The following is a 27946-nucleotide window of genomic DNA, read 5'->3' as shown; positions in this document are numbered from 1 at the left end:
TTGTGGCACATGAAGACCTACAGCACACAGCTCCAAAAGTGTCAGCCAAGCTCACAAGCAACCTGGTGTGAGCTGAACATCATCCCACAATTCCAGTGGCCTTATTAGGAGCTGAGATCATCATGTCACTTCCTCAGCATGAAACCAAATTTGAAACTTTGACCCCTTATGAGCTCCTTCTACCCCCAAGGAAAGCATGTCTGTGCCAAAGGTAGCCACACATTCATGCAGGAGATAGTCAGGCATGGGCAGTTAAAGCAATAACTGAGCTGTGGCACAGCTGCCCCGGGAGTGCCATCCCTCTCCCATCCCAGCTTTTACTGCTCTGTTCCTTTATTCAGATACACCGCCCTCTCCATTTAAACAGCAAGCCCAGCAGGGCAGGAAATGACAGCCCATGCTCTTGCCGAGCCAACAGAAATGGAACTAAAGTAGAAAGCCTATTTTAAGAGTAAAGTACAATATAAAGAGGTTGCATTTATTTCCAGACCAGACATTACAAACCCAGGGAATTCAGAGTTAAAGTTATGCTTAAAATAAATTCAAACTTGTTGAAGTGTGGCAGTGTGCTACCAAGGAATACAAATAGCCTTAATTCTGCCCTGAAGTGACACACAGCCGTATGACTGTGATTAAAATGTTTTAGTACTTGTGCTCCTAAACTAGATTACCCTGATAAATACATTTTTTTTTCCATATTCCCTTGCTTTTCTCCTCCCCCAACAACCCTGTGCCCCAGATATAGCCACTAGCACAGATTTCACTGCCTACCAGGAAAAAAAAAAAAAAGATATATATCACAGGTCCTTCACATCTGTAATGAGAGCCCCGGGCTAAGTGTTGTCTTGGAAATACCCTCCCTCCCACCGTCAGTCAGATCCGCAGCCACCCCTGCCCAAGGCTCTGGAGAGCACAACTGAAGTGTGCACCAAGTGATCATTTAGTCCTGCTGAGGAGAAGGGAAGGGCTTCCCTCATACCTTTGATACCACTCTAATCTACACTCATGTATTTATTTCACAAGCCCATTAAAAACTTGGGTTTAAAGTGTAGAGAAAATAAAAGAGAGAGAAAGAAACATCATCTGGATAAACAATTATGGCTTTTTGTCAAGGATTCAGGAGCTAATCGAGTCCAGATCTGTTCCACATTTACATTTACATGTGAAATTGTACTTACTGAGCTAGAAAAAGTCAGATTAGCATCAAGAGTCAGCTCTGCCCCTCAGCTACATAGTGCAAACCCTGGAGTGAATGAGCACCCCCGGGGTGTAACAGAAGGCAAAGTTTGGCCCCAAATACTTGAGGGCCATTTGGCTGAGATGCACATGAAAGTGGCTGCTCTGCACTTCAGCCCAGTTTGAAATTATTCTCCAGAAGTTGTATTCACTTAAAAGAGTGGGTGGCCTGAATTGTCACGATGTGTTCAAATATTTGGCACTAAATCACAGCTGTCCACTTATTTGCACTTTTGCTGCTGGGCAGCAGGAACACTCCTGGAATTAGTCAGCATCAGACACATTAATGAGCTCACAGATATATTATGGTTTACAGTTTGGGCTTCTTTTGTCCACATAAATACACACCTCCTCTCCACTTGTTTCCCAGAACGGCATATCTTCTTCAACATGTTGACTTTGCAAGCTTTATTTTATCTGGCTTTTATTAATGAGCTTTCAGAATGTTCTGTTAGATGCAGAAAAGCACCTTGCCCCTAGCAGCCTTTCTGAGCAGTACACGCAATCTTGGAGAGGCTTCCCATGAGGGGAAACGGTCCAGCCTCGGAGAAGTTCCTCTTCACAAGCCAAAAGCCATCCTCTGCATGCAAAGATCCCAAGTAAATATGGAACCAATAACAACCACGAGCAAAGACCTTTACCTAAGGAAAATATTTACAAAGTCCCTGTTACAAGTCATATCGTCTGGAGGAAAACGCTTGCACCTTTGCTCTGCAAAAGGCAAGGAATTTGTTGCACCAAAGGAAAGAAAATCTTGTTATCTGGGTTAACACTCCCATGATTGATTCATCCCACTTCTCCACTGCCAGAAACCTTTTATAAATCACAGATATAGCATAGGTCATGATTTAATTACTTGCCAAGAAAATTTATCCTGTGCAAGAGGACTTCAGGACCGGTGTCAGTTCTTTCAACTTGTATGCCTCATGGATGCTAATTGCAAACCCTAGTCATTTTTATTAAACAAATCATCAGAGTTTTTACCAGGGTAATGCTCTAGCATGGAATCAGTGGGAGCCAGGTTTTTGTGTGTGTGAATAAAATAGTTTTTTACAAAAAAGTGCTTATTTGCTGACACTGAAGTTTCTTGTGGGAATACATCACTTTTATAATTAAATTTTCATCTGGAAGGTTTTTCAGGTCAAAAATGGAATTTCTGGTCAGAATCATAGCAGGGAGGAACACACAGGAAGCCAGGCTCTCAACTGAGCACAGCCAAGCCTCTTGCATCCCGAGCACTTGGCTTAGTTACGGAGCCAGCAGCTCATCTGCCATATGGCTGCTCCTTACCTGGTTTGACCATTTTTGGCCATACTTTTCCAGCACCATTTCCTGCTTCTCCTTCCAGCCCATCCCGGGAGCAGGAGGTGCAAATCCATGGACAGAAAGCAATTGCTCACTGTACAATTGTATTTTCCAGGAAGCATCCCCAAATGGGTGCTTGCCTCCAGCCAGAGGAGCACAAAGGAGCAACCCCACCACCAGCAGCCACTCTCACCCACGCAACAGGATCTGGGAGAGGATGTCTGGCCATATCTGCCTTCCCCTCCATGTGCAGGAACACACCATATCAACAGAAAACACCTCTGGTAAAGGCACAAATGCACCTCCCTCCCCGGGAGGCTGCACGGCGTTATCTGCAGCAGTGGAAGGAAGCAGGAGAGCCCAGCTGCTGGCAAGCCTTCCTACCCTCACAGCCTGATTCACCAGAACAACCCGGCTGCTTTTTGCCACCACAATGACCACACACCAGAGCTGCAAGCCTGCTTTCATTGGCCAGTTTGTGACACTCTTGTGCCCACAGAGTGGTAGTGAATAGCTGGAAGGGGCTGGTGAGCCCCGCCACAAGCTCCTCTGCACTGCATACCTCAGCCAGGCTGCTGCTGCAGAGGATGAAACCGAGTTGCCACCAGCCCCATCACACAGTCTTGTCCTCTGTTCACCTTCAGGAGGGCAAGTGATAAGTGGCTCAGCTCAGCCACCACAGTCAAATGAGTCTGAAACACTGTTAGGAGGGATTAAAATCACATGTGAGTGTGTGTGGATGTGTGGTTTCACAACACCTCCCTCTCCCCACCACCAGCCACACCAGTTTCCTCAAAGAAAGGCAGAACAGTAGAGCACAGACCCAAAGTTATGCCGTGATGCATTAAAGCCTTGTTTTCCCACTGCTTAAAGAACTGACCCAGCCCCCTCAAATGTTCCCAGCATACTTGAATTGTGAGTCAGAGACCACAATGGAGATACTTGCCTAACTTGACAAAGTTTTTAAGTATCTCCTGCCAAACAGAAATCACTGATTTTTTGCTCTGTCACTCATGAGTCCTGTTCCTGCTGCTCTAACCACACAAAACACACTGCCTTATTGTGGAAGCCAGGATTACTGTTTGGGTGCTTACCTGTAGCATCTCCAATTTTTTATAATCCCCTTAATGAGGAGTGCTGCTAACAAACCAGATGGAAATTTGCAGGTATTGAAAGCTCATGTCTCTGTACCCACTGTGGAAGCAATAGAGGATGGAAAGAATAGCAATACTGAAAAGTGAGGCTAGGAAACACTTCATCTTTGCAGGCACAGTCTAAGATTTAAAAGGAATAATAATTCAAGAACAAGATTTCCACAGACAGGTCTGGCACCTCGCTTAGCAAAACACCCTAAGTCTTAGGAGTTAATCTGTGATGGACCCTTCCTTGGGCTTCGTTTGCCATAGCTAAAGCAATTACCTACCATGAGTTAGCATCCAGAGTGGCAAAATAAGTTTTTACTCTTTCAGTTGCAGTGGCAAAAGGCCTGCAGCACTGAGCAGGGCTCCATTTTCTTCCACACCCCTGCTCCATCACGTGTCATCCAAACAGCTCATACAGCCCTGCTCAGGGCAAAAAGATTATTATTTTACTCACTGTAGGTCACACGCATTTCCTATTTGTTAATTTTCCTACACAATCCTGAGTGTAGTGCTAAAAACATTTTCTTAATTAGCTTTCCCCCCACACCCCTTTTTCTTCCGTCAAAAGGCACAATTCTCACACAATCCGAGCGCTCTGGCAAAGAGGCATGAGGGCTTCAAGGAAATCCCCCAGTAACAGAGTGCAAGGCTTGATCTGCAGTGAGGAGAGCTGGCAGCCCTGCACTGCACCTCAGCACGCCAGCTGTTGCTCCAGCGGTGGAGCCACACTGGGAGGAGTTCAAGGACCAGCAGCTGAGAAAAAAAGTCAGAACCAAACCCTTCAACGTTACGTGAGGTCGAGGTTGTGTGTGTGCAAGTGTGTGCATTTGCTTTATTTTTCTTTTTTTCCCCACCGCAACTAGATTTAGTATTTCTTCAGAGGATTCATGCTTGTACTTGTACCAAGAAATGATTCCCATTATCTTCCCCATCGCCTGGGCTGCAGCACAGAGAGCAGCCTGCTGTTATCCATCCCTGCTGTCTGGGGTTTGGGACAGCTGGGCTGCAAGGCTGGAGAGATGGGGGAGTTTCCGGGCTCTGGGGTGCACAAGGACGAGAGAGATCATTTTGTGTGCTGCTAATCTGTCTCTGCAGGAGCTCTGGTTTTCGCCTCTGTAGCACCTGCCATGGGGTGCCTGGGGGTGGGACACAGGAGCAGGAAGAAAAATAACTTCAAGCAAGATTTACTCCCTTCCTTATTAGTTAATGCTTGCCAAAAAAAGTTATGCAGAGGCAGGGGGTTGAATAGATCTGAGTGGACTTCACACAACTGATGTAAACATTACACTTTGACATCCCTCTCCTTTCAGGAAGGGGGAACCTTTGGCTGAAGCTGTGTCCAAAGCCCTAGACAGAAACCCAGGAGTTCTAAGTTGTTCTTTTCCCAGTTCTGCCTCAGGCTTGACATTTCAGGACCATGGTGTTTTGCTGACAAACCTGAGCCATGCTAAACTGAAGATAAAATACCAGTGAGGGTTTCAAACCTCCCATCCCCCACCCCCTTCCCAAGCACAGCACACATTGCTCCGAGCTGTGCACATGTACTGACCTCTCCCAGCTTGGTCCTGGTGACAGGGTGATACACGGCCCAGACCTGCACTCCCTGAACTCCCCACAGGCTCTCATCTAGCACAGAGACAGGCATTGGAGGTGTGTAACAGGGAACAAGGAAGAAAAAGGAGCTGTTTCACTGTGCAAGTAATACTGATCTTAATATGAATCTCTTCTGAGCTGAAAGAAAAACCCTGTTGTATGGTGACAGTAGGTCAGACCAGCTAGTGCAGGGGGGAAGCAGTGCATATTTAGAGCACACTATTCTGAACAACAAGTTTTGGAAAGTGTTTCTGGAGGTTGGGCCAACCTCACAGTGCTGGCCCCAAAAACATTTAACACATGCTCTTCTCAAAAAAGTCATCTGGATTGCAATCTGAGTGCAAGCAGCTTCTTTCAGCTCTCCATCCTCAGAGGCACTGCAAGCAGATCAGGCAGTTCAAGAGGCTTAAACTGGCCCTGGTAAAGTCTCAGCACTCAGTTTGCTCCTTAAGCCAAAAATAAAGAATACATCAGCAAAAGCAATGCATATTCACCTGGTAAGTTTCTAATGCTGTTTGTCAGAGCAGTGGCTGCCACCAGTGCACACCACAGCCCTCTCTGGTTTCGTGCCACCACCAAGCCATCAGCTGGGCCGTGAGAGTGTCAGCTGCTGCTTGCATTACAAAATCTGGAAGGGATGGACCCTGAAACCAGAGAAGCAGCAAACAAGGACCGCAGCAGAGCAGGACAGGCTGCTCACCAGAAGTACCTCCAGCACTTAGGAGATGACAGATTTTCTGGGCACTCAGAAAACCTACATAAGCACATGCATTTGCACAATGTGCAATGAACCACTGGCTCTGCTCTTTTGACAAGAGCATGTCGTGATGGGACAAGAGGTAATGACTTTAAACTGAAAGTAGATTTAGATTAGATACTAGGAAGAAATTCTTTGCTGTGAGTGTGGTGAGACACTGGAACAGGTTGTTCAGACAAGTTGCAGATGCTCCACTCCTGGTCTAGTGGAAGGTGTCCCTGCCCATGGCAGGGGGGCCTGGACCTTGATGAACTTTAAGGTCCCTTCCAACCCAAGGCACTCTGTAACTCCATTACTGCACATGAGACTATAAGAGCACCATCTCCTCATATCTGACATTCAGACCTGTGGACTTCAGAGGCCTAAAACAGGGGGTGCACCTCTCCCTTGTCCCTGCTAACTCACAGCAGTTGCAAGGGAGGCAGCAGCACATGTCCTCACTCCAACCCACTGCTGGAATCACCAGCAATCCGCCAGGCTGTTACACCCTTCCCCAGCCAAGGCAAGGTTTGTATCAGAGGCTAAAGATCAAACTGTATCTATCTCTGAACACACCTTTGTTAGTTTTGGCTGCACCCTTTCAGGTATCACCTGCCTCCCCAGGCAAACACGTTCCTATCCCGGGCGCCACAGGCCTGCTGCACTCCTCTGAGGGCTGCGTCCTCCTGCCAGGAATCTGTGGACCTACTGCATCCACACCAGCAGCCAGGGAGGGAGAGCCCCAGCACTAATGTGGCTGCAGCAAGGATGTTGCAGGGAGCAGAGGAAGGAGCTGGAAGCAGATTCACGGTCAGGCTGCTGCTTGGTTTTGTTGGAAACTGGAGTGGAAAACTGGCACCGGCATCCATCCACCCCAACAAACATTGCATTCATATGCAGAGCTACAGAGCAAACGATCTGTCAGTTGTTCATCTGGAGAACAGGTTTCACCAGCCTGGATTAAATGATTATGTTGCCACAGCATGTGCTTCTGGCTGCTCTTGGAGATAAAGGAAGTAAAGCACAAGGAGCCTTACAGGAGAGAGGCCTGACCCTGCAACCCAGCTCCCAACACCTTAATGCTTGAAGAAGGTTCAGACCAGCACAGAGCATGGGAGATGGGGAGCAAGTGTGTTTAAAAGGATGAATTTTGGTGCTGATGCGCTGAAATCACTAATGCAGGAAAACACCTCATTGAATCGAGAACAGAAGGTGCACACTTTACCTCCAATTACTGCCTCCAGATGTGCACCAGACTGGCTGTATTTCTGAGCCTGCTGCTCCTCGCTCCCACAAAGCTGAAGGCAGAGCGAGTGCAGTTGGAGGTCCAACAGCACATGTGCAGCTCCACCAGAGCCTGCGTCCTGCCTCCACAAACCCCCGTTGAGTGACTCCCTCAGGATGTAATTGCAGTCGACTTCATTCCAGGCCATGAGCATATGTCTGGCTACGGACATTACCGCATGCACACAAGGAAAGAAAAAAAAAGAAACATAAAGCAGAAAGTGCAAAAAACTACTGGTAATCCAAGCCCAGTTAGGATAATGGGTGTTTTCCTCCGTAGAAAAAGGTTACTTTGCTACCTTTGGCAGTCTGGCCAGCTTCCCTGTGTTAGTATCTTGTAAGGCACAAGAGAAAGGCTGGCATCAGCTTTGCAGACTCAAAACAAAAATACTGCACCAAACCCATGGGCCCCAGCAACAACCCCTGAATCCCTCTGGAGCCCACAAGCATAAAAAGCAGAGGCCCAAAGAGCTAAAACAGCAATTTTAGGACTCTCATAGACTTCAGAGAGCCTTGAACCCTCGTACCAGGGAGCCCAAGGCATCTTTTTCCATTCTGTGGCCTTTGATAGGTTCACTCCCACCAAAGTTCACCCCATGTCTCATCTCTCAGGGGATGATGTGTCTGTGGTGGGTGCAGTGGGAGGTGTAGGGGTGCAATCACAGCACAGTGTGGGCAGCAGGAGCTGGAGCCACCACCCTCTGCCTCCAGTGTGTTTCACAAGATGAGCAGCAGCACTGTTGCTTTCGTATTTGCCTTTTGTTACCCTCAGAGAGTGGAAACCTGTGCTCTGAGCACTGGGAGCTGTTACAAACACTGCTCTGGGGAGAAGTCCCTACAAACAGCCTGCAGCAAGCACCCAGCACCCAACACTCCCAGCTCAAGCACCTGCAGGCTGGCAAAACCCTGAGCCATCCAAAGCAAGGTCTTATCAATGGGAAGTGCCAGCCAGGCCTAAGCAACACTGAGCTGCCTTCCCCACCTCGAGTGACCATGAAAACACATAAGATTTGTCCAGCTGGGATGGCTCCCGGTCAGGCATTTACATTTATGGCTCATGGACAGGTTTTTAAAAATACATCCCAGTGCATGCACGGATGTACTCCAAGATACACTTATATCCACAAGCACATGACCTAGGAGGTGGGTTAGAGCTGAAGTGACTCAGCCTCCCGGTTACAGGAACAAAATTAGCAACCACTCATAGACGTCTTATGTCTTAGATGGGGCTAGATGGCACTGTAAGTTAGTTAATGTCCCTTTGCCTCAGGAGATTTCACTTTGGCATTAAGATCAGTGGAAAACCAGGAAAGCTGGTGCTCCCTAGGGTATATTTTCCAGAGCTGGGCTAGTAATTCACACCAACAGCCTGATTCAACACATTTTCAAGGTACCTAGTTAGGAGATGTGTCCAATAATTTAGTCATTCTCTGGAATTTACTTATTTTTTTGAGAGAATAATTCTTGGCTTGACAGCATTTAAACATATGTTTTCTCCAAATACTTGGCCTACATTTTCCCTTCTTTAATTTATCCCATTTCTCCTCATTAACCCCTGCCCCCCCACCCCCGTTGTTCCCATGCTGGATCCCTCTACCTCTCCCGGGAGAACAGTGATGAAATGACATTCGCCTCCCAGACCTCCTGGCACATCACCGTTTCTCCTCAGGATCAGCCCAGCGGGGCAAAGAGCCCTTTGGCCCGGAGCCCCTGAATCATTTAAGGATGCACAGCTGAAATGGAGCAAAGCAAAGTGGTGGAGGGAGGCGAGGACCGGCCTTGGAGGGACAGTGCCTGGCTGTATTCAGGTCAGAGCATTCCGGTCCCACGGCCTCGGGTGTCTGCCTGAGCTGGTTGGGAGATGAATGAGTAAGGATCTGCCCTAATCTCACACCCAGACCTTCCAGAGCCTCTGCACTCTGGTGAGCACGCTGTGGCTGATGGCACCGTGCCACCACAAGGGAACGGCATCCACGTGGCTGGGGAGGAAGGGGGACGTGCAGTCCTGGTGCAGCACATCTGCCCCTGGGGCTGGGAAGAGGGTGGCCACCTCTTTAACAGAGACCCTATCCATGCATCTACCACTCCGATGGGTATCTCTCCCATCAGTTAACAGAGGGAGCAACCCTCTGGGGGAAAGAGAAAAAAAAGCTCACCAAACCCCCAAAATTCCCAAAACACTCCTCCCAGCACAGGATCCCATCAGCTCCTTGACTGCCTAGGTCATTCATGCCTGTGAATTTCCTCAAGTAACAGATTAGTCACGTACATTTGCAATGGCAGCGATTCTGCCAAATAGCTGAGGAGCAGGGCAGGAGAACAGCAGCAGGACAAAAACAGGCAGAGGAGGGGAGAGGAGAAACAAAACATTTCTTCCTTTTCTCCCATGCCCCTTTGGTTTTCAACAGCGTCTGCATGCACAAGCTGCTAAACAGCTGCATCACGTGGTGGTGAAATCCGGGTGTTATCTGGCCAGAGACTTGAACAACTCTGTCTTTCCTTTTTCACCCCCGGGCTGGCAGAAGCATTGCCCAGCAGCCAGAGCACTAACAGCTTCTGTAAGGTTGGGACCAAAAGCCTCCCATAGTAGGAACAATGTTTGGCAGCTGGGAAAACCTCTCAGTTGAGCTCCCATCTTTGGAGTGACTGACAAATGCCAGACCCCGGCAGGGCTGACATAGGCTCAGGGCTGCAAAGTGTCCCACTCAGAGGCGAGTCACTCGGAGAGGAAAACAAACAGGAAAAGGTCCCCAAAAGCTCCTGATTAGTATGTGGCTTACTGCAAACAGTTACTTTCTTCTTCCAATAGCAGGCATGACAAATCACCGCTGTCACTAGAGCAGCAGCGCGTGGAGCTGCGAGCAGGTCAGACTGCTCCTCTGTGCTGTGCATGCTGTGTCAAACTGCCCCTGTCCCGATGACCTCCCAGCCACGAATGGCGTGGTAGGTAACAAAGAGGGAGATTCAAAGCAAGAACACCTGAGTGATCCAGTAACAAGGGGCGGAAAAAATGCAGGCTGTTTTGGGTCATATGAATTGTGTGTACATTCCCAGACACTCAGTCTGTCCCTTGTAGTTCAGGGAAATGCTAAATGGGCAGCATGGCCTGGAGAAACTGTAAGGAGGGGAAAAGCAGACGAGTGCCTGGGGGAAAGCTGATGAGCTGGTTTTCAAGACAAGCGTTACTGCTGCAATAAGAGATAGGGGCACATGTAGGCGTTCCCTGTCCTGGTAATAAATAACAGCTACAAAACTCTTATTAACCTCTGTAAAATATGTTGGTTCTGCCAGCCCATCCATCACTAACCTGTCTGTTACTGTGGTACTCACTTCAGCTGTCCCAGAAAAGACAGAAAACACAGCAGGACAGCCACAGCATCCCACATTCCAGACAAAGGGAGTCACAATTGCAAAGGATGCATCCTTGTTGTCATAAAAATGACGCTCCCTTCTTGTATCCTCTGGCTTAGGGGGCAGCACTGAAAAAGGAGACTAAAATACAAGCATCACTTTTGAGACAGGAACTTCACTATAACACAAAATAAAGAAACAAAAAAAGACTACCTTGGGAATCTTCTACCTTTCCTTCCTAGGAACAACCAGCCCTGGGGCTTGGCCTGAGCATCTGGCCCGGTGAATTCACTTGCAGCCCAAAGAAAGCCTGGCTCCATTCATCAGCATGGATAGGAAGAGCCAAGTCTCTTCTCCTCTCACCATCCCACTTCCTGGAGGGGAATTCAAGGAACAAGTGGCCTGATAGTGCTGAGAGGAGTTCTGTCCCACATGCTGCCAGGCTTCCCACGCTGTCCCATTTCAGAAGTAGCATGGGGAGGAGGGGGAAATGCATAAATCAGAGTCTGATACTTGGCGCTACACCAGGACATAGATTAGACTACTCAATCATTTTAATTGCTATCCAACAATAATAATCTATTTAGGTGATTTACTCTAAAACATGCATAGCACTTTGGTATGTTTATAATGCTAATTGGGAAGGTCCTGAACCAAACAGCCACCCTGGCTAGCCAAGCTCTGTATTTGGGGAGATTTATTTGGTTAGCTGTTTTCAGAACTTCACTAAAATACTGCTTTTCTTAGCTTTTTTTGCTTCAACATATATATTTTTGTCTATTTACTTGTCAATCTCATGTATTTAGCAGACAAAAAAAAAAGCAGAGCAGTAACCAAAATTACACACACTTCCCATGCAACACAGGGTTATTCTTCCATGTCTTGTTTCTGCCCTGCATATTTAATTTTGTACTCCTGTGAGGACTTGGGTGCTCAGGAAGAATGCCATTTTTAGAATTACCAGACATAAGTAGCTGCAGCTACATAAATAAGGAGTATGTCAAGATCTGAGGAGAGCCAATGGTTTTACTAGGTCACCAGTTAACCCCCATGGCCAGGAGTGCAGGTGTGAAGGAGATAATCCACCTCCAAGACAGATCCCAGCATGCCTCCACGGGAGTTTTGTGCTTCACAGAGGCACTTTGCTCTCCCTTAAGAAAGATGGTACGTCAGAAGAAGTTCCTCCTGCTTTACCTGCACTGTTTGTACCTGTGTTATTGCAGGTAGGCACTGGGAAGGATGTGTTGGGTATGCAGAAGCTGTTACCCACAATATACTGAGCAAAACCACAGCGAAAAAGATGGTGCAGCCTCTGCTCTGGCTGTATTTATCCCACATGTCAATGAACAATAAAAACAGGGCACTGAAAAATAAACCTCACTGCTTCAAAAAGCCCCCAGGAGAGTTTTGTCATTGGTATCATATTTTTTTGTTTATTTCTGATATTTTTTTTACTGTTGAAGTTGACATCTTTTTCCTTCTGCTGAACCAGCATTTCCTGACAGCAAACCATAGTCAGAAATTTTCCATCCAGCCCTGAAGTGTGTTTTAACATTTGGTGCTTGTGCATGCTTATGAAAAGAGGTTAATGTCAATCTCAGAAAATTATCTACATGATGTTCAAAAGGGTACCAAGAGTGAGGAGCAGCACCTGCATTTAGGGAAGTCCAGACACTCTCTCGTTTCTTTGCCTCAGAGTTGGGGTCAGCTCTTCTCTGCTCTTTTACATTTGTAATGGTGATCCTCCTTTGCATGTTTACTGCCCAACTGACCTGTCACTTGGAAAAAATCCTTCCATGGGGAACACTCTTTCGTGACACAGCACATCCCCTTCCAAACACCCTGGGGACATTCTGATGGTTTTAAAACCAAACATCTTGGAAAAGAGCAGTGCTCTCCCAACAAACAGCAGTACAGTCAGGCCTCAGAAGGCAAACAAGCAAGGCAGGAGCTTGTGGGAGGAGATGGTAATAAATACAACAGTCAGCTTCTTAATCACCATCCCCAGTGCCTGATAACCATTACCTTGTTTCAGTGCATAACAGTGACAGGACAGCCCTCCACATTTGGAGGACTTTACCCAGCAAAATCTCCTCAGGGATGAACAAGCACTGAAGTGTAAACACACCCAAGAACTTTTAAAGGTTGGAAAAGGAAAATCTCTTATGCCGTGAGAGTCATCAGGCATGAGGCAGCCCGGGCACAGCAGCCTCCGGTCTGCAGCAGCTGCACTCAGCAAGCCCAAGAGTCAAGGCTTTTTTTGGGAGCAGGGGTGGACACAGTGAAAACCAGCCTGTCCTTACTCAGAACTCCTGCCTTCAGGGCACTCAAGCCAAAGCTGTCTTAATGTGCTTTTAAAAGAAGGCAAATGCAAACAAGGCATCATTTCCTTCAAAGCCCGGCACTTCTCCTCCGCTGAGACATCTAGAGCTGCTATCGTCAGCTTAAGGAGCAATAACTTCACCAGGAGGCGAAGCCGGTTTATGAGGGGGAGGAGGAAGAGTTAAACCAAACTCATCAACCCACCCAGTGTCATCAGCCAGCAGCTCTGAGCACACTCTCACCACGGGGAAGCGGCGGAGAGACACGACATCCCAGCGGCACGTCCAAGAGAGGATGTGCCCTAAAGGACGCAGCTGATTCATCATCCCGCTCTGGAATCTCGGGCAGTTTCAGCTGCAGAGGCCTGACCTGCTTGGCAGCCAGCCGGCCGGCATCAGCTGCCTCCTGGAAAAGGGAAAGAACAAATAAAAAGCTTTGAAACGACAAAGTGGGCAGAGGAATGGGGAGGAGGGGAAAGGAGGGAGTGTGTGGTGGGGGGAAGAGGTGGCCTTGCAGGCTCTGGTTGAGTAAGAGGCTAATTCCCCCCCACTCCCTGACCGCGACTCCATCTAATTACCCTGTTTCCTCTGAGCTGATTGGAAAGTGGCCTTGTGTCTGGAAAAGGCAGTAAGCATCTTACATGCATCTGTTCCACCTAATCCCTAATAACTAGTGCCTGTGTGTTCCGGGAGAGGAGGAGGAGGAGGAGGTGGGGGAGGACAGGCAGGGAAGGGCCGGGAAGGGTTTCCCATGTAGGCTGCCATGTGGCAGAGGGCAGGGCGGCCTTGTGGCCTGGGCCGGGGGCTTTCAGGGAACTAACATTGTTCCTCTTCCGCCTGTTTCACAATCTGGAGGCCCTTTCCTCCTTCCCCTTGCAATAATAACAAATTTTATTTTTAAAAAAGAAAAAAAGAAAGGAAAAAAAAAAGCTAGAGACTTGTGGCTGGGAATAAGGGCACATTTTGCTGAGCCTCGCTGCACTTGGGATCTGTTTAAGCCACTCGTTTTCCCCTTGCCCTAATCCTGCATTATCCTTTAGGCATGACGTTCAATTCCTGAAGGGGGGTGGGAAGTGCTCTCCAGGGCCCTGCCTGGTTTGCCCAGGAATTTGGATTGCACTTTTTATGTGCAGCTCCGGGAAGGGGCAGAGGGACAATTACGCAGCTGTTTAGTAGCCAGGCAGGCACATTTTCAGCGAGCTCTTCCTAGTGGGAGCTAATTCAGCTCGAGGAGAGCACAGGGATAAACATCTCCATTTGCCAGTAAAAGGATTGTCACATCTGGAATTTACACAAGTTACGAGGAGCCAGGAGCCACTATTTCGTTTCACTTGCGTGGCGTCATAAAACATGTTAGCACTTTAAAAGCGTTGCGGGGCAGATGGATGCAGGACAAGGACAACAACTCCCACAGCCCTGCCATGCCCCCACCCTCCCCTGCCACCATTGCGGGACACCAGACTCAGCCCTGCATCTTGCTCAATGCCCTCAACTTTGCTCCAGCCCCTGGGAAAGGAGGCTTTTGGCCTCCAGCGCTGCCAGCTGGCTTCTCTTCTCCGCATTATAGTCCCAGGAGGCCGGGAGAGAGACCCGCTGTGCCCCCTGCACACCTCAGTGCCAGCCTTCCCCTCAGGCTCAGCCCACATGGAGGAGGACTCAGCAACCGATGGCTTTAAACCAGTTTCAAAAAGGTTGGCTGTGCCTCTGTGGGCTGTTTATTTCCAAGAGCTTTCCACATTTATCCAGCCAGTTTTCCACTGTTTTGCTTTTGGAATTTTGCAGTTGCAAGCTTTGAGCGCTCCTCCTTGCAAGAGTCTCCTCACTCATCCCTCAGCACACTAATGGTGCCAGAGGTGGTAATGGGCCCTGTGAGCTGAATTCCCATAGGAAGCCCCTGTCCTCACCCCAGCAAAAACACTGGGAAGCATCCTGAAAAGAGCAGTGGGATACAGGCATCCACAGGCTGGACCCATCCCATTCATTAACAGCAGATATAAAAATTAAGGGGAAGAAGATGAAGTCAATGGCCTTTTGACCTTTGGCACTTCTCATCTGCACACAGGCCTTAAGGATGAGCAAGGCAAAACCCACCAGTCCATATTTCCCTGTTTGTTTTTTCTCTCACTTTGTCTCACGGAGTGGTGGTGACCCAAGAAATCTGCTGCCTGCTGATTTTCATTAGGGACCGAGCCACACTGAGTGGGAAAATCAGAAAAAGCACAAAAGTCATCTCTCGGCCCCCCATGCTGTTTGTGAAACACCATGCAGAGGTAAAGGCCTTCAGGTTACCATGTGGAAACCCGGCTGTGATTTACACCTCCTCCTCATCTTCCCTCCAAGGGACAAAGGGCTGCCTTGGGGAGGCTCACTTTACCCTGCAGAGGACTGGCAGCATCACTGCTCAATTTGCTGCTTGCTGACAGGGCACAATCCCAGCTTTTGTGAGTCATCCACCTAGCCCATGCCGTGTGGGATCCACAGCCTGGAGTCCCACCAATGCTCACACGAGTCTGTTGGGGAGCAAACCTTATGCCAGGGGTGGCTGCCCTGCAGTGGCACACACAGCAGTAGCTGTGCAAGGGTGATGGGAGATGGGGAGAGCTGGCTGCCTTCTGCTTGAGCTCTCGTGACTGACCAGAAAAGTGAAGTGAAAGAGCACAGTGGGAAGCTGCAAGGTCACACTTTGCTTCCAGTGTTGTCCAGATCCTTCTGCAGAGCCTTCCTACCTACCCTTCACATACATAATTCATCCCATGTTGTTCTAACTAAAGTTAAAGCCCCTTGAGGTAAGTTGGTGCAACTTTCTCATGAGTGCAGGCTCCTGACACTGTAAGATTAGCAGCTGAAAGGAAAAAAACAACCAAAAAAACCCCCAAAAACAAAACAAACAAAAAACCCCCCAGCACTTTAAAGTGTCTTCAAAACCTCCATCTTTAGGTAACAGATAAGTGGCATAAACAAAGTAATGTGCCCACAACCACAGGCAGTTTTCTGTTAGTTCAGGCTGAAGTACTCCGAAAAGGGAGGTCACCTTCCTCCCAAAGCTGCAAAGATGACTTCAGGGAGGAGCTGTGACCACAGGTGTCCCTGTAGCACAGACTTGCCTGAATGTGTGAGGGTTGGCATGGAATATAAACAGTAGCAAGCAGATGGTGTTTTAGGAGGAGAAAATATCAAATTTATGGCCAGAGGTTGTGCTTACAGTTACAACTGCAGCCTCACCACCTCCTCCTCAGTATTCTTACCAGCCATGCCACAATGGCTCCAGCCCTCTGAACAACACCTTTTCCATAGCTTGGTCATTACACCCTCATGAAAAAGAATCCAAACAGGCCAACCTGCTCTTCAGTAGACACACTGGCATGAGCTCTGCTCCCCAGCTACATCTCCAAATGACAGGGGTTGCAGAGGGGGAAGAAGGAAGAAAATGTGGCTCAAACAGATCTTCTCTATTAGAGTCAGCACAGGAGGAGATTTACTTGCACCAGAGTGCAAAAGACTGCCAAAACTTACCTAGCATTTATTTGCAGAGCTGGGAGGAGAGCAGGGAGGTATGGCCACCTAGGCTTCCCTCAGTTAGTGCCTGTAGCAAGAGCAAGTGCTCACAGTTCAGGAGCTGTGTCTCACGGTCCTGTGCCGTACACAGAAAGTGTCAGTCAGTTCTTCAGTATCTTGTATTCTTTGAGATCCCTTTCAAAGCCTATTTAAGGGTATCTAAAACAACATTGGTGTTTGCATGACAAATCCCACACACTGCATACACAGACATGGTGGTGTTCAAAAGTGCTAAAGAAATAAATTCACTGTATCCTGCTTCATGCTCTGCATATGGCACCATGCTCCCAGCCTAGAAGGAAATAAGACAATCACTATATTGTATGATATGGGTTAGAATGAAATGGCTATTTTCTACTGTGCTTTCATTAAGGTCCTGTCTTTCCGGGATGAAACCTTCATACTTGGGAATACTAAGCAGATTTATTCTGACACCCGTTCTCTGGGGAAAGTCTGCAGCTTCTCAAAGACAGGTCATGGGTACAGCATCTTCATGGTCACAACCCACTGAAGCGCACTCATTATCACCCATCCCAGCTCAGGTAATTAATCCTCAATAGTAATGGCTTGTTTTAATTGTCTGAACTCTGTTAAGGCAGGACCGAGTGCCCTTAACTCCTCTAATTCTAGGAGCTGGATTTTCAGCTCACTTCATTATTTGTTTTTTTCCTTTCACTCTTGCACTGTCTTTGCACTAAATCACATACCATAGACCACACCTTGGGAAAATCCGTATCTTAAGGCCCCTGTCCTGGCCCAGGAATAAGCTGATTTTACATGGAAGATGGCCCTACTTTGAAGGTGTCCCTTCCACCCAAAATGTCTCTAAGATAAAGATATTATACTACTTGAGTGGGGATAAACAGAGTCAAAGCTTCGTGAAGCTGGGCTGACCCAGAGCATGGCCAGGGCACTCGGTTCCCCTGGAAGGAGATGCCTGGATCTCCAGGCCAATGCCTGTCCAGAGATGTGTCCTTTGGGGCTGCTGACACTCAGCAGTGAGCATAAAATAATGTCACATGAATGGGCTTGGGGGCAGAGTGACCACTCCTAAAAATCTGAGCCAGAAGCACTCACCCAGGGCTAAGTAGCGAGTGAACTGGCAGAAGCACAAGCCTTCATTCTCCTTCTTGCTGGATCTCTCCTTTAGCCACAGGTTCCATGGTGAAAACTTAGCTGCTGCAACTTTATATAACAATTATGTCACCATTAGATTTCAGAAAACACCTGCAGAATCCAGTTAACTTACCACACCAAAAACCAAGAAAAAACAAGGTACTTCAGATGAAAAGATAAAATTATGACATTGTTGTCAAGGGCGAAGCCTTTACAGTTTATAATTAAATATAACCCTCTATTTGCACTATTAACCAAACTTAATGGAAATCCTTGAGAACTTTACTTGATACACTTTAATGATAAAATGTAAATAAGGCCTTTTTAAAGCAGGTAACAAGCTTCTTTTGCAAACAAGAGAAGGTATTTTGCCCACATCACCAATGTTACAGGTGATCCAACAGAGGGGGCGAATGGACACAAACTGTACACTTTTCCCTTTCTGTATGAACTGGTGTAAATCAGAAGCCATTCAACTGGTCATTAAGCATAAGACAAACACAGGGGTATGCTGTGGCTCTAGCACATTCAGCTATGGGTTTATATTTAAATATTTTTACATTATCTTTTACATTGGTGCTTGGGGACTCCCAGATAGTCAGAGATGCAATAAGATAAAAGAGGCTATTTGACTTTTCATCCTTATTCCTTCCTGCCTTGCTTTTGTGGGTTTAAAGCACAGTCTTTCGACTAATTAAACACATTTGAATATTCTGTTGCATGTGCAATGAATGAATAATTAGGCTCAAGAGAAAGATTATGTGCTTTCGAGCTGACACTAACACTTCAGCATAAAGGTACCCCAGGCACCACTAAATGTAACCTATGAGCTCCCGCTAATAGCACGCTGCCTCTGATCTCCAGAGGATTATCTTACTCTGGAGCTCTTAGAGGAGCTGTATACTGAAAGGGCTCTGAAACAGATACCCTGTAATTTACATCCCTGCTTAGTGCCTCAGTGAGGAAAGGCGGCCTTTGCTCCAAATTGTAAGTGTTTCTTTCCTTCTCTGCTTTTCAGGTCTGAAGTTAAGGCACATGATCTTCAGGGTGCAGAGTGCTGTAAAAAACCTCTGGGTGGTTTCAGGGAAGAAAGAGTATTTTTTTGCCTTTTTTTTTAAATTTTAAATTCATATTCAGTACCACTTTTTTCCCCTATAATCACAGAGAAACCTCTTAAATAAATTATAGTAGACAAAATCCCATCTATCTGCTGCAAAATTAAAGATATTTGCTGTTTTATCCTCACCAAGCACTATGTCCTAGTGCTATTATTTACTATACCTCATAAATATCAGTCCTTTTCCTTTCCTCTACTTGGCACTTTTCCCATCAATTTTACGCTGCTGCATTTTGTTTTTGTTGTTGTTTTTTAACAGAGGTTACCCTCCCAGCCACCACATGATAGTGATTTTTTTCCCCCCATTTTGTGGTTGGACCAGCTCAGACAACTAGATAAATATTGTGGGGAGCTGACCCTTAAATATCAGGTTTTCCTGTATTTTTTCACAGAGGTCTTTATTTCCTCAAGTTGTAGGTGGTCTCCTTAAGACAGCAGGGAGACGAAACTGGTGTAGTGAAAGGAGGGGGAAAAGAAGAAGCAGAAAAATCCCCTTAGGATGTTTCCTGTGGTAAAACAGAGTAAGGAATATTTTTGGGCAGCTCCAGGAAAATTCAAATCCAAATCTTCTGTGAGGTTCAGTGAACCCCGCACATTGTGCATTTCCTCCAAAACCCAAAGCCAGGCAACTTGAACCTGATTTTGGAGTGAGTAATGGGGACCCTGGCATTTCTGCACCCCTTGGCAGTTGTGAAGAGGGTTGTGTGGGTTTTTTTAAGATGTCTGTTTTTTCAGAGTAAAGTTTTGCTTTAAAAAACAGTGGGCTAGCTACTGAAAATCAGCCCCTATTGTCAGCCACAGATCCAGATGAGGGGCAAAGCTCCTTTACCAGCAGTACAGCTTTAGCATAAGCTATCTGCAAATTTCCTCTTATCTGAAAATGATACCTGGACAGGCCAGGAGATAACAACAGGCGTGTAGCCTCAATGTCAGCAATACCTGTGACATCGCTAGCATTTCCCTCTGGTTAGCATGCCATATCACACCGTGCCATTGCAGTTCAGTCACTTCTCCATAGGGTCAGCCCCCTTAAGAAACCTCCTCCAGCAGGAGGCTGGCTTACGCTTGTTGTTGTTGTTTACACTGTCAATAGGGCATGTCCTCTGCCGGCACTGAGGAGAACTGTACCAGAGAAGATGCAGGACCTGTGTCAGTGTACTTGATCCCTGGATTTCATCACACATGACTTCACTGCAACTGCTTTGCTTTACCCCTTGCTCAACAACAAAGAGGTACCTCGACTTCAGAACTTTGTATCTGTGCCCAGACTTCAAGGCTGACATATCTCAACATTGAGAATAAAGTGAAAATCTCCTTTATTGTTCCATAAACATGCAGTTTGGAAAGTTCAGGGATGAAACAGGTGCTCAGCTAGGGAACATTTTGTGCTGGTCCCAGCTTATGGTGGCCAACTCCAAACAAAGCTGCTCCTCTCCCTGGGCCATAGATAGTCAGGTTGGCCCTACTGCTACCCTTCTGGAGCCCACCTCCAGCCATGGTGGAGCTGCTCCGTGCCACTCATTGTGCTCCACTTGTGAGACTTTCAAATTGCAAGTACTTGGCACGGGCATCTCCTGGGACCCTTCTCCACTTTTCTCAAAGCCCTTTTCTATTGAGAAGGAAACCCCAAAATGTCTGCCTATTCACATGGAAACATACCACCTATCTCAACTGGAGCTACTGAGGCAGCTTGCTAAACTTAATTACCAGTTCCAAGGCTGAGACAGTGAATGACAGGTCAATTCATGCAGTGAGCTAGCAAAGATTGCTGATAAGTGCTTTCTAATTGAAAGTATGATAAAACAACTATTAGTCACTGAGGAGCTTGAAGAATGGGTTAGTCCTGGGATTTTTTACACTATGAAGAGCAAGAGGTGCTAATCTCATCAGCACTCTGTTGTCATTTCCTACCAGCCTAGTCACTCAAAAGGTCCAGGAGGGATCATGAGTGACATTGCAGAGGGGTGACCAGTCACCGCTCCCTCAGTCCTATTAAGGAGATTGAATAGAAATAATCATTAGCAACGTGGATAAAGTCTATTGGACTCTGGAGAACATCAGACATTTCTGTGAATTAGGGAAAAATCAAAGAACAAAAAATAACCTCTTGCACAGATCTCCCTTGGGAAACCAGTTGTGTTAACAACACGATGTATCCTTCACAGAGCACTTTTTTACCCAAAGTGTAAGATGGAGGCTGTGGCATCAGAGGTCCAGGTACTCGAGGCCCCACTCCAGCAGCAGCAATGATCTGCTGCATACAAGCAGTTTGAAACTTGGAGGCTGAACTTTGCCCTAGAAAAACTTCTACATGGGTACACGTACCTGTTTGTCACTCAGGCATCAGGACAGTCACTCTGGCAGCAGGGCACAGCAGTCATACAGGATGAGAAATGCTCTTAGGTTGTCACAGCACGAAAAAAGTCAGTAGAGCTGCATTGCAAAAGCCCGGTGCCTAGACATGACCCAAAAGTTATTTTCTGCTGCATTAAGTGACACAACACTGGGTGCTGAGAAGGCAAGGAAGCAGCAACCACCCATTAGCAGGAACTCTGCTGCCTTGTTTCCACACTGTGCAACCCTGGATGATTTTTTTCTGCTGCTTCTCTTTCCTTTCCTCCTCTTTGCCAGTCTTTCTAGACCAGGAGATGTTCAGAGTGAGACTGCCAGTGTACTTCCTCTGTGCCTAACACGAAGGGCTACAGTCCTGGCTAAAGGCTCTGGGTACTGCTGTCACATGAATAATCAGGACACTTGCACACACCCCATTGCTGAAATAATAGACATTTTAGAGGTGAGCCTGGGACATGGCCAAGTAACACAGGCCACAGAACACGTATAAAGTGAGGTTTTGCCAAAGGCAAAAGGTCAAGGCATTTTTGCACCCTTAAGAAGCAGATTTCACTTTCTGTGTTAGGACATGCCTTACTTTCCCTTTTCTTCCCCACCAACATCCACACAGAGTTCACACTACATGGCATTTGGCATCTGCAGTGTGAAGCCCAACATTTTCCAGGAGGTTGCAGTACTCCCAAAATAGCGTTTTCCATGTTTAACTAGTGACAGATTTGCTGTCTCTCCATCAAAAATTGTGTAAATTCTTTCTACAAAGACCATTTTGCATGGAAAAGAGTGTGCCTGGCTGGTGCATCTGACTAGATATTGACATGAGGGAAGAGAGACAATATTTACACTAACCAGTGTGTGAAAGTAGTCCAATGATGGCATGATAACTGTGCTTGTATTTATGGATTCAATGAATTTGTAAATAAATTCCAGATCGCCAAACTCTTGGGAGCGCAGAGCAGTCTTGATCACCTCATTCTTGTACTCAGTACATTTGCCTCAAGTCAAAAGCCCGTGGCTATGGACAGACACCTTCTTCACAGTCAGATGTGCAGGTAGATATTTTAGCAGAGCTGCATGAGACAAGTCAGATCAGCAGCTCTGCCAGTAAAATCTTTGAGATGTAACTTGCAGAGGAGGGGTAGGGCAAAACATTCGTCCAGCAACTGCATCCAAAACATTCTTCCAGCAACTTTGGACCAACATGTCCAAAGCCAGGAGTGTAGTGACTACAATATTATGGTAACATTTAAACCAGGAGCCTCATATAGTGCATTACCATGAATGAAGGTCACCTTGGGCCACTCACTTTGCACCACATCTCAGGCTTGATCTCCATACACTCTCCATGTTATAATTATCTATCAAATATAATTATGCATATATAAGTATGCATCAAATATGTATTGGTTTAGTTTATGTAGTCTCTAAGAGTACTATCCCTGTTGCACAGGCACCTATATTGGTATAAAACTTTACTGACTAAGTAAAATATATTCCTATAATATTTTTATTTATTTATGGATTTTTAAAAAAAATATTTGTTTATACTTACATAAATATTTCTAACTGAAGGATAAGCTGTGCCACTCTACATCCATACAAACTCCTATGTGTCCATTCTCACTGCAAGCTTTTCTACTGGTGTTTGGAAAAGTGCACCTCCTGAAGCAGCCCAGTCCATGGTTGTGGTGGTTATAAAGCTCCAATATACCTCCCAATAAAGGCTCCCCCCCCATTTTCACACATGCTATGGATTAAAGAAACATATCTCAATGCCACAGAAGCTTTTCTCTTTCACTCCATGTTTTCATCATCAGTGAACATCCTTTGGATCTAAGATTGTTGTTTGATCCCAGCAAAAGGTTAACAACAGTGTCAGCAGTGCTTAGGCAGTTCTTCCAAATGGCCTACCTAGGGGTACACTACAAATCAGATCAGGCAACTGATCCCCTTTTATTTTAATAAAAACATATTTAATTTTTCAGGGTCTCTTTTTTTTTTTTCTTGAAACATTTTTTCAAGCCAGCTGCAGCTGCATCCTTCATCTCCTCAAGCCACAGCCTGAATTAGCATCCATTTAAATTAATAAGACAGATATCCCAAGTTTTATGTTTCATACTCACAGCCAAGCTGAGCAGATGTGATGCATGTTTACAAATGCAGAGACATTTTGGGAGTTGCCCTGTTTGATGTCTGGACTTGTTTTGTACACACTCCTCATATTGCTGAGAGTTCTTGGGGGAGGACCCTTCCATGGTGACTTTACTAAATGAAATAAAATGAAGCCTCCTTCTGTTTAAGTCAAAGAGAACTTGGCTTAAAGCTTTTTTTCTTCCTTTTTTTTTTTCCAGTTGCAAGATATCTCTTTAGCCTATATCTAACTGTGTCATCAGTAATTAGGCATGTAAAGGAAATCAATCTCAACAGGGATGTAAGATTCAAAACCTGCCAGTAAGCAGTAGATAACAACTCTTTTTAAGTACAAGCTCTTCAAAATTATGCTTATTAGTGGAATACAGTCTCTGAGTCAAAGTCCCAGATAACCTAACAATAATTAATTTTGTTGAAAAGAATAAGCCTGAACTGTTGTGCTGACCACAGGAATACAAACCACTAAGATAAAGACTGGACAGAGTTCCTCTAGGATGGGAAGTATGAGCAGCAGTGTGACAATTGCAAGGAGGGACAGCAACATAAAAAACAAACTTACCAACAAAATAAAAAAAAAACCTCCTCCAACACAAATTTAGGCCTGGGAAATGCATGTCAGCCAGTAAGGAACTCTGTTCCAGTTAGCCTGGAGATTCACAGTGTCCTGACCAGGTGCAAACCACAAGGACCACTTTGGGGGAATTTTTTTTTCTCCAGCGGTTGTTTGCATCAAAAAGTTTTCTCTGATAGTTACTGGCACTAAGATTTCCCACACAAGCAGACAGGAAAACATGGCAAAGCATAGCTATTTTGTGATCATACATGTACTTCCACATCTCTGTACACACACAATCACATGCAAACACTGAAACGGTCAAATGTGGAGCTGAAGAGAGGCAGTGTCCCTTCTTGGTTAAATGTCTGCAAATGTAACATCAGGTTCAAACACTGAGGTGATGTAAATTGGAAATGCTGTGTTTAAATCAGTAGAGTAAGGCCATTTTATGCTCATCCAAAATATCTTCTCTAAGTATGTAGGCAGGCCATGCCCTCCTAAATCTGAGCAGATCCACTGAGTCAGAGGTAGTTTACAAATATTTAATTTTATTCTTTTTCCTTCCACCTGGAACATATTAATCCATAAAATTTGGGAAACAAAGAAAACCCACTGCAGTGTATTATTAGATTTTGAAAAGTCCTGCATTCAACAGTTGGAGTTGGAGTTACTTCCAGGAGTTAGATTAACTAAGTTGCTCTAGCAACACAGTTCTTGAGATGCAGTCAGCAAACCAAGACTACAAAAACAAAGAACCCACAAATCAAGCCTACAAGGACAGGCAGCTAGTTCCATTGCTTCTGACAGCAAGGTAGTTTAAGCCCTGCTTTCATTTGGCCATGTGTGTCCTTAGTGATTTTGAAACTGGGAAGGACCTATTAGATATGTTGAATTGGGGTACTGCCAGTAGCTATTGCTTTCAAGACCTTTACACAGTGAGATGGGAAGAATGTGTCCATGAAATAGATACTGGAGCCTGTGTGTTTGTGCATGTGTGCATCAACTTCAGAAGGAAAGAGGCCTGAATGAGTTAGATCTGTAAACTTAGCTCCCTTTGGGAAAACTCCTCCTCCAGAAACCTTCTACTTTTTCAGAAAACACACATTCTTATTATTCCAGCTCTCTCATATATTTTGTGATTCTGACATGCAGTAAGATCAGTGTCTACCTTGGCATGAAGACTACTGCAATTATGGCACAAATGAGGAATAAAACATCAAGACTGCTGCACAGATACACAAACTGATGTATAAGAAGGTTTAACATGCTGCTTAACAATCATGAATAAGAGTGCAAATGTACCCAGATACATCTCTATCTTTGCTTTTACAGTTTACACTTAATGACTTCATTTAGTCAAAATTCTTCTGTATCACAGAAAGAGCCACTAGGAAGACACTTGGAAGTTGAAAGGACATCACAACACTTTGCCTGTCTGTTTCCATCTTGCATGGATGCCCTGTGATTTCAATTCTTCCTCCAAGTTGGACTGAAGAGGAATATAAACCAGCTGCCATTCCAGAGCGTCACTCTGATAGGGAGGATGTGTGGGTAGAGAGCAGCTCAGAGGAGACAAAGCTGACCACTGGTCACACTGCACTGCTTGCTGCATCCCTTGACTCTGTGCCACTTCCAGACTTGTCTTGTAGCTCCATGAGCCCTTTTATCAGCCCTGACACCTAGGAATTGCCTCTCTTTGTGATTTTAGAGCTCCTTGCTCCCTCCATACTGGTAATGAAAGCAGCCAGGCATCTGGAACAATTGGCAAGCCCCTGTTGCCCTCCCACAGAGTGGAGCAGGCCCTCCCATCAATTTCTGTCTGGACCAGGAGTGTGGGAGGGGACAGGGGTCCTACCCACATGCAGCCATGGCAGCCGAGCTCAGCTGGGAGGCGCCTGCAGCTCCCAGGTTCAACCCCTCCACATCCAGCAACTGGAATTTCTCAGATGAATGCTCCTGCCCTGGAACTCACTCCCCTTGGCAGCTGCTCAGACCTTGAGTCTAATAACCTTCAGGGCATCATACAAACTTTATTCATTTTGTTTAACCTTTGATTAACTGAGTTTCTTCTACAGTTTTCTCTGGGATTGAGGCCTCCATGGCAAACAGGAGTGAGAAACAAACTGCTTAAGTTTTTCTGCTAAAGACAGCAGGGCAACAAAGTATCCCATGCTATCTAAACCAGAAAACAGTACTGAAATGTGTACAAGAAAACAACCTTAACATTGATAAACCTAAAAACACTGTCTGTAAAGAAGTTGACTGCCTCTGCTTCTCCTTCTTTGGTGAAGAAAACATTTCAGACACAGAGCAGGGATATAGCAAAGGGCCAAAATAAAATGCAGAATTAATCTCTTTCTTTCTTTAATTTGTAAAAACACCTGCTATACTAAGGATGCAATAAAAGAATTTCTTTCCTCTCTGAGCAATTGCTAGAGCTGCTGCAGAGACATTTTGCAATTGTGAATACAAAAGCAGGTGGTTTACCTGGCAGTCAAGCTGTGGTTATGATGAAAGTCTGAAGACTGGTGATGGCATACACATGATCCTCTGTGCTACAGCTCACCCAGTCTCTCTTCTTTTTTTCCATGTCATTGGATTTTGTCATGACGTTTTTGAACCCCTTGCCTGTGGTTTCAGATTATCTCCTCCCTCAAGTGAAGGGACTGCCTCAGGGAAAGACAGCCTAGCCAAAGGCTCATGTCCTAGTTGCCAGGATGAAGTAGGGGAGGGGAGAGGTTTAAGGGATTTTAAAGTGTTCCCTGTAATTTGACAGTTGTTAATCATGTTCCAGCTCTCTCTCTCTTAGTGCCTCCAGCTCCTTCATAACTTGGTATGTACCTGCAGAACTCCAAGGGTTTCTATGGAACTGAATAAGATGAAAAGAAAAAAACCCGAGTTGTTCCCAAAGCACTTCAAAATTAATTGGCTAGATTGTGGTGTTGAGGTTTGTTGAGCTTTTTCAAAAATCCTGACAATTTCTGTGGCTCAAAGCAGGGTAGAACTGACTTTCAGAGTCAGCGTGGTTGGAGCACGTTGCATTTCCTCAAAGATAAGAGAAGAGAATCATTTCACACTTTGCCTGGATTTGCAGTAACACTGGAGGTACGTGAATCACAGCGATAAATGTTGCAATGCACAGCGGACTCCTGATTCAAAGTCTTCCCTTTGTGAAGCCTTCCTATCTCTAAGACAGTATGATGTAGCTCTTGGGTAGATCCCAGATGTGGGATCCCACTTCAGCACAAACCACACTGAGAGCTTTGTGGCAGAGATGAGTCCTCTCTTCCTGGCCAGACAGTGCAAACATAGCTCAAACCCGCTCATCTCCTTTGGGTTGGACCTGGTGAGACCTGGAAAAAGGAAGAAACAAACACTACAACTTTTTGTGCTTCAGCCATAGAAAAGGACAATATGTACATGGCTAACACCTACTAACTCAACCATTAATGGTCCATACACTGGGCTTCCAGCTCTGCATATTTTCAGTTTGATCCCTGGCAAGGTAAGGTAGCATCCACCACAGATATGCCCTCAGTGTTTTGGGGAATCAGGCAAAACCCTGTGACTTCAGAATCTAGATCTGCATCCATATTTTGTAGCTACTGCCCAGCCCTGCTTTGCATTAACAGTTTTGGAAAACACCATCACAAGAGGAAGGGAAAAACAAAAGTTTCCTACTCTGTGTGATGAAGATCCCACTTGGGAAATCACCTACCCCACTACTCCTGCAAACAAGATGCCAGGCATAAATATTTCACCCAGCTGAAAGTAAACACAGATCCTTCTGCTAAACCTGCAGCTCCAGACAAACAGAAAAAGGCTTAAATGAAGGTGCGAGATCAAAAATGAACTTCAGCAGCATGAGTAGGCACAGTGCTGAGGAGCACAGGGAAGCAGAGGTGAAATCACTTAGCAAGAGTACACGGTGGGAATTTGAGTGACTCACAGGAGCAGCAGCTTTCATTATTTCTAACCATTGAAAAACACCCTGGGTCCCCACACCAGGGTGTGGCTGCACGTATTGAAGCTGTCTCAGGTTTCAAGTGGTGGAGGCATCAGTGGGGCATCTGGGTACCCCTGGGACTCCTCCCTGCCCCTTGATTCCCAGGCAGAGTAGCAGGATCTGCACAT

At 46.0% G+C, this 27946-nt stretch overlaps 3 long non-coding RNA genes across 6 annotated transcripts; 1 reads left to right on the top strand and 2 right to left on the bottom strand.

Moving 5' to 3' along the window:
• On the bottom strand, positions 1 to 13831 carry LOC135303527 (uncharacterized). 4 transcript variants are annotated; one of them, XR_010364997.1, is made up of 6 exons: positions 13547 to 13831; positions 13174 to 13374; positions 10604 to 11021; positions 5233 to 7459; positions 3104 to 4103; positions 1 to 1877 (listed from the first exon to the last, which is right to left on the bottom strand). It is a non-coding gene; the product is annotated as an uncharacterized LOC135303527 (long non-coding RNA). The 4 variants fall into 4 exon arrangements; XR_010364998.1 differs by having other exon boundaries at positions 3104 to 7459; positions 10604 to 10788; positions 10861 to 11021; XR_010364999.1 differs by having other exon boundaries at positions 3104 to 7459; positions 10604 to 10788; positions 10877 to 11021.
• Positions 12279 to 20075, top strand: LOC135303536 (uncharacterized). Its single transcript, XR_010365001.1, has 3 exons — positions 12279 to 13596; positions 16897 to 17065; positions 19850 to 20075. It is a non-coding gene; the product is annotated as an uncharacterized LOC135303536 (long non-coding RNA).
• On the bottom strand, positions 16557 to 27850 carry LOC135303539 (uncharacterized). The gene is made up of 3 exons (XR_010365009.1): positions 26300 to 27850; positions 17601 to 17708; positions 16557 to 16815 (listed from the first exon to the last, which is right to left on the bottom strand). It is a non-coding gene; the product is annotated as an uncharacterized LOC135303539 (long non-coding RNA).
• Positions 27851 to 27946: the final 96 nt, after the last annotated feature.

Source organism: Passer domesticus, chromosome 1 (assembly GCF_036417665.1).
Source record: "Passer domesticus isolate bPasDom1 chromosome 1, bPasDom1.hap1, whole genome shotgun sequence".
Lineage (NCBI taxonomy): Eukaryota > Metazoa > Chordata > Aves > Passeriformes > Passeridae > Passer > Passer domesticus.
The sequence above is the reverse complement of the archived record's forward strand: the minus strand, read 5'-3'. Positions and strand labels throughout refer to the sequence as shown.